The sequence below is a fragment of the Lepidochelys kempii genome, chromosome 5 (assembly GCF_965140285.1).
Source record: "Lepidochelys kempii isolate rLepKem1 chromosome 5, rLepKem1.hap1, whole genome shotgun sequence".
In the NCBI taxonomy this organism is placed as follows: Eukaryota; Metazoa; Chordata; order Testudines; family Cheloniidae; genus Lepidochelys; species Lepidochelys kempii.
In genome coordinates this window covers 42443049-42450405 of record NC_136384.1, presented here as the reverse complement: position 1 = coordinate 42450405, position 7357 = coordinate 42443049, and positions in this window count along the sequence as shown.

Here is a 7357-nt window from a genome sequence, read left to right as displayed (position 1 = left end):
AGGAAGGAGATTCTACCACCTCCCTAGGTAACGCATTCCAGTGTTTCACCACCCTCCTAATGAAAAAGTTTTTCCTAATATCCAACCTAAACCTCCCCCACTGCAACTTGAGACCATTACTCCTTGTCCTGTCCTCTTCCACCACTGAGAATAGTCTAGAACCATCCTCTCTGGAACCACCTCTCAGGTAGTTGAAAGCAGCTATCAAATCCCCCCTCATTCTTCTCTTCTGCAGACTAAACAATCCCAGTTCCCTCAGCCTCTCCTCATAAGTCATGTGTTCCAGACCCCTAATCATTTTTGTTGCCCTTCATTGGACTCTCTCCAATTTATCCACATCCTTCTTGTAGTGTGGGGCCCAAAACTGGACACAGTACTCCAGATGAGGCCTCACCAATGTCGAATAGAGGGGAACGATCACGTCCCTCGATCTGCTCGCTATGCCCTTACTTATACATCCCAAAATGCCATTGGCCTTCTTGGCAACAAGGGCACACTGCTGACTCATATCCAGCTTCTCGTCCACTGTCACCCCAGGTCCTTTTCCACAGAACTGCTGCCTAGCCATTCGGTCCCTAGTCTGTAGCTGTGCATTGGGTTCTTCCATCCTAAGTGCAGGACCCTGCACTTATCCTTATTGAACCTCATCAGATTTTTTTTGGCCCAATCCTCCAATTTGTCTAGGTCCCTCTGTATCCTATCCCTGCCCTCCAGCGTATCTACCACTCCTCCCAGTTTAGTATCATCCGCAAATTTGCTGAGAGTGCAATCCACACCATCCTCCAGATCATTTATGAAGATATTGAACAAAACCGGCCCCAGGACTGATCCCTGGGGCACTCCACTTGACACCGGCTGCCAACTAGACATGGAGTTATTGATCACTACCCGTTGAGCCCGACAATCTAGCCAACTTTCTACCCATCTTATAGTGCATTCATCCAGCCCATACTTCTTTAACTTTCTGACAAGAATACTGTGGGAGACTGTGTCAAAAGCTTTGCTAAAGTCAAGAAACAGTACATCCACTGCTTTCCCTTCATCCACAGAACCAGTAATCTCATTATAGAAGGCGATTAGATTAGTCAGGCATGACCTTCCCTTGGTGAATCCATGCTGACTGTTCCTGATCACTTTCCTCTCATGTAAGTGCTTCAGGTGCAGGTGAATAAGCCCCTGGTGGTGCACCTGATGTAGTTGGGTCCTCTGAGGGTGTCACAAGAGTAGATATGGGGACAGAGTAGGTAACAAGGTTTGCTACAGGAATTGGTTCCTGGTTAACGTTTCCGTGGTGTGGTGTGTAGTTGCTGGTGAGTATTTACCTTAGGTTGGGGGGGAAGGGGCTGTCCATAAGCGAGGATTGGCCTACGTCCCAAGGTCTGAGAGAGTGAGGGATCATTTTCCAGGATAGGTTGTAGATGGTTGATGATTATGTGCTGGAGAGGTTTGTTTCCTCACTTCCCTCCTGGGGAAGTGAGGAAACGATTGACAGAATGAGACGGGTACCCAGATGTCACCCACTACAGGACAGGCCCAACAAGAAAAACATCACGTACAGCCCCCAGCTAAAACCTCTCCAGCACATCAACAACCTATCCTGGAAAACAATCCAGGATTTTTAATAGTCCCAGTTTACCAATCAATTCAGATCATTCTGTGTGACTGCCTTGTCCTAAGCATTTAGGACATTTAGGACAGCTGGATGATGGGGCCGGTTTTGTTCAATACCCATGGAAAAGAAGCCCTTGAGGAATTCCACCATGATTTCAACAATTTCCATCCCACCATCAACCTCAGCCTGGTCCAGTCCACACAAGAGATCCACTTCCTGGACACTACAGTGCTAATAAATGATGGTCACATAAATACCACCCTAAACCGGAAACGCTATTCCTACCTGCATGCCTCCAGCTTTCACTCTGACCACACCACACGATCCATTGTCTACAGACAAGCTCTGCGATACAACCGCATTTGCTCCAAGCCCTCAGACAGAGACAAACACCAACAAGATCTCTATCAAGCATTCTTACAACTACAATACCCACCTGCAGAAGTGAAGAAACAGATTGATAGAGCCAGAAGAGTTCCCAGAAGTCACCTACTACATGACAGGCCTAACAAAGAAATAACAGAACGCCACTAGCAGTCACCTTCAGCCCCCAACTAAAACCCCTCCAATGCATTATTAAGGATCTACAACCTATCCTGAAGGATGACCCAACACTCTCACAAATCTTGGGAGACAGGCCAGTCCTTGCCTACAGACAGCCCCCCAATCTGAAGCAAATACTCACCAGCAACCACACAGCACACAACAGAACCACTAACCCAGGAACCTATCCTTGCAACAAAGCCCATTGCCAACTGTGCCCACATATCTATTCAGGGGACACCATCATTGGGCCTAATAACATCAGCCACACTATCAGAGGCTCGTTCACCTGCACATCCACCAATGTGATATATGCCACCATGTGCCAGCAATGCCCCTCTGCCATGTACATTGGTCAAACTGGACAGTCTCTACATAAAAGAATAAATGGGCACAAATCAGATGTCAAGAATTATAACATTCATAAACCAGTCGGAGAACACTTCAATCTCTCTGGTCACGCGATTATAGACATGAAAGTTGCGATATTACAACTTCAAAACCAGACTCCAGCGAGAAACTATTGAATTGGAATTCATTTGCAAATTTGATACAATTAATTTAGGCTTGAATAGAGACTGGGAGTGGCTAAGTCATTATGCAAGGTAACCTATTTCCCCTTGTTTTTTCCTCCCCCCAGACGTTCTTGTTAAACCCTGGATTTGTGCTGGAAATGGCCCAACTTGATTATCATACGCATTGTAAGGAGAGTGATCACTTTAGATAAGCTATTACCAGCAGGAGAGTGGGGCGGGGGGGGGAGGAAGAGAAAACCTTTTGTAGTGGTAAACACCCATTTTTTCATGGTTTGTGTGTATAAAAAGATCTTCTGTACTTTCCACAGTATGCATCCGATGAAGTGAGCTGCAGCTCACGAAAGCTTATGCTCAAATAAATTTGTTAGTCTCTAAGGTGCCACAAGTACTCCTTTTCTTTTTAGTAATTAAAGTGTGTATTTTAGATAAGGGTGGTCTTTTGAATGATTTATTTAAAAAACTATATGTCTGAAGAGCCAAGCATTTAAGGCTAAGAATGATTGTCCATCCAAAAAAAAAAAAATCTATGCAAGGATTTTTTTAGAGATGTGATTTTATAATTTTCACCAACTCACTAATGAAATATTTTCAAAGCAAATTTTAAACTAAGGTCCTGTAGACTGACATGTTTGAGTAAATTTAACAGTAATGCACAACTGTTTTTGTCAGTAAATTCAGAAACTGACAGTATATACACCTGGGGTTTGGCAAATGCCTGTTAAATGGCTTCATTACCCCTTGAATGGCTCTTTAACAGTTTCAATGTTGTGCTAACAGGCTTTCACTTTTAACTACTCAATCCCCTCCTGAGGAAGGCTCACCAGGCTGCAGCAGCCATCAGTGGGAGCCTCTAGGAAGGGTCAGAACAGGGATAGGAAAGCCAGAAGGGTGGACACTAAGACCCAGTGGTACCCCAAATTTTCAGCTGCCCTCACAGCTGTGTCTGTTGCTTATGCCTTTGCGTATGCCTAAGGACAGTCCTGCTCATCACTGGCAGGCATAAGGGAAACGGAGAACAATCTCCACACTCTCTGTTGTTCCACCTAGTGGGTCAGGGACAGGTCAGATCTCTTTCCAAATTAGACCTTCCCTTCTGGTGTTGCTTACAGACCAGGTCAACTCCTCCGGTGTTGAATCAGGAGTTGGGGAGAATCTGGGCCCACCCTTTACTCCAGGGTCCAGCCCAGGGCCTTGTGGATAGTAGCTGTCTACATCTCCTGTATCAGCTGTGTGACAGCTACAGCTACAACACCCTGAGCTACTTCCCCAGGGCCTCCCCCAGCACCTTCTTTATCTTCACTGTAGGATTTTCCCCCTGAAGCATGATCACACTTGTACTCTTCAGTCCTCCAACAGCATACCTTCTCACTCCTTGCATGCCCTCCACTAACTGCTGGGAGGTCCTTTTTAAACCAGATGTCCTGATTAGTCTGCCTGCCATAATTGATTCTAGTATGTTCTTAATTGGCTCCAGGAGTTTTAATTAGCTTGCCTGTCTTAATTGGTTCTAGCAGGTTCCTGATTGCTCTAGCGCAGCCTCTGCTCTGGTCACTCAGGGAACAGAAAACTATTCATCCAGTGGCCAGTATATTTGCCTTCGGCCAGACTCCTGTACCCCACTGGTCTGGGTCTGTCACAAAACATAGAGCTGATGATGAGTCATCATTGATAACTGTTTTTTTAGATCTGTCCGCTAGCCAGTTCTTAATCCATTTAATGTGTGGTCTATTAATATTGTGTCATGCTAATTTTTAAGTCCCAATGTTGTACAGTACTAAATCAGATGCCTTACAAAAGTCTAAGTATAGAATATATACACAGTTACCTTTATCAACCAAACTCATAGCAATAAAGAATGAAATCAAGTTGGTTTGACAAGACTTTTTTCATGTTGACTGACATTAATTATATTCCTGTCCTTTAATTCTTTATCAGTTGAATCCTGTACTTACTATTCCATTGTTTTGCCTCGGACTGATGTCAGGCTAAACCAGCCTATAATTAACCAGATCTTCCCCCTTTGCCCTTTTTGAATACTGACACAACTTTAGCACTCTTCCAGTCTTTTGGAATTTCCCTGGTAGTCCAAGATTTATTAAAAATGAACATCAGTCCGCCAGAGGTCTCCTCAGCCAACTTTTTTCGGACTCGGGTGCGAGTTATCCAGGCCTGCTGATTTAAAATTTATCTCTAGTAGAAGTTGTCTAATATCCTCCTCAGTTACCAGTGGAATTGAAAGTATTTCATCATCGTCATGTGATACAAGGACATCGTCCTGATATTTTCTCAATACAGAACAGATCATACACCTCTGCACAATAAGAACACTTTGACTGTCTCCATCCAGTATTGAGCCTAAACCACTGCTTGTATTTCTTTTGCTTCTAGTATACTTAAGATCTGTTATTGCCCTTTGCCCTGCCACCCATGGATTTTTCCCTGACATCCTTAGCTTCCCTTATCAATTTTCTGCACTTCTAATTTATACAGTTGCTATCTATTTTCCATTGTTTACCACTTATTATATATTGCTTTTTAATTTCTAATTGAAATCTACTTCACCACTGACACAGGAAAGTTATCCTCTTTCTTGACTATGGACTTGTGGCTTTTTGGCCATCTAATAAACTTTTTTTTTTAAAGGGCTCCCAATTTTCATTTACATTTTTCTGTCTAAATTTTTTCTCACAAGCAATTCTGCTATAATTTTCCTCAAGTTAGGGAAATTAGCCCTCTGAAGCACTAAACATACATATTTCTGGTTGAGACTGTCCTCCATTTGCCCATATTGAATGTAATCAGATTATGATCACTGATCCCTAAGCAATGACCTCTTCTGTTAAGAAAATTATCATGTATAATTTTTAGAAACTAATGAAGTTTTACTACTGGCTGCTTTAGACTGCCGATGTATGTCTCCCAAATTGAAGTAATAGAATCATAGAATATCAGGGTTAGAAGGGACCTCAGGAGGTCATTTAGTCCAACCCCCAGCTCAAAGCAGGACCAATCCCCAACTAAATTATCCCATCCAGGGCTTTGTCAAGCCTGACCTTAAAAACCTCTAAGGAAGGAGATTCCACCACCTCCCTAGGTAACCTATTCCAGTGCTTCATCACCTTCTGAGTGAAAAAGTTTGTCCTAATACCCAACCTAAACCTCCCCCACTGCAACTTGAGACCATTACTCCTTGTTCTGTCATCTGCTATCACTGAGAACAGCCTAGATCCATCGTCTTTGGAACCCCCTTTCAGGTAGTTGAAAGCAGCTATCAAATCCCCCCTCATTCTTCTCTTCTGCAGACTAAATAAGCCCAGTTCCCTCGGCTTCTTCTGATAAGTCACGTGCTCCAGCCCCCAATCATGTTTGTTGCCCTCTGCTGGACTCCTTCCAATTTTTCCACATCCTTCTTGTAGTGTGGGGCCCAAAACTGGACACAGTACTCCAGATGAGGTCTCACCAATGCTGCATAGAGGGGAATGATCACGTCCCTCAATCTGCTGGCAATGCCCCTACTTTTACAGCCCAAAATGCCGTTAGCCTTCTTGGCAACAAGGGCACACTGTTGACTCATATCCAGCTTCTCGTCCACTGTAACCCCAAGGTCCTTTTCTGCAGAACTGCTGCCTAGCCATTCGGTCCCTAGGCTGTAGCAGTGCCTGGGATTCTTCTGTCCTAAGTGCAGGACTCTGCACTTGTCCTTGAACCTCATCAGATTTCTTTTGGCCCAATCCTCTAATTTGTCTAGGTCCCTCTGTATCCTATCCCTACCCTCCAGCATATCTACTACTCCTCCCAGTTTAGTGTCAGTTGCAAACTTGCTGAGGGTGCAGTCCGTGCCATCCTCCAGATCATTAATGAAGATATTGAACAAAACCAGCCCCAAGACCAACCCTTGGGGACCCTTGATACCGGGTGCCAACTAGACACTGAGCCATTGATCGCTACCCTTTGAGCCAGATGATCTAGCCAGCTCTCTATCCACCTTATAGTCCATTCATCCAGCCCATACTTCTTTAACTTGCTGGCAAGAATACTGTGGGAGACTGTATCAGAAGCTTTGTTAAAGTCAAAGAAGTCCCCCAAAGCAGCATTTTTCTTTACACACAAGAGAGCTAGCATCAATGATATTCATAGAGAATATGAGGTTGTCACAAGATGATGTCCAAGCAGAAGCATTTAAACATGTTGATGTATAATCTCAGGCTCTTTAGCTCTATCTTTTACAGTTGACTTAAAAGACAATGATCTATATATACCCATGTGTGTGTACACACACATACACACCCCTACCACAGCTAAATTCTATACTTTTCTCATACATGATCAGTAAACTGCACTGAGGTACTGGGTATGTATAGTTGTCCACACCTCCTATTCCTTCCTGCTGCCTCCACCCTAACTTTCATCTTGACCTTTCCACAACCCTCACAAAAACACCCCAGTCCAACTTCCTCCTCTCCGCTGTTGGTTCCCTCCCTCTCACTTTAACCTCTTTTGCAACTGACATCTAGTCAGTCTCTAACCCCTCCCAGTAGTTGGTTTACTCCCCAACACCTCCAGACATCTAACTCCCACTCACCACAGCCTAGGCTGCCAGCTCTCTTGGTTCTCACCACTCCCCATACAACCCACTCAGCTTTTGGAAAGCCCCTTCAACACTCCC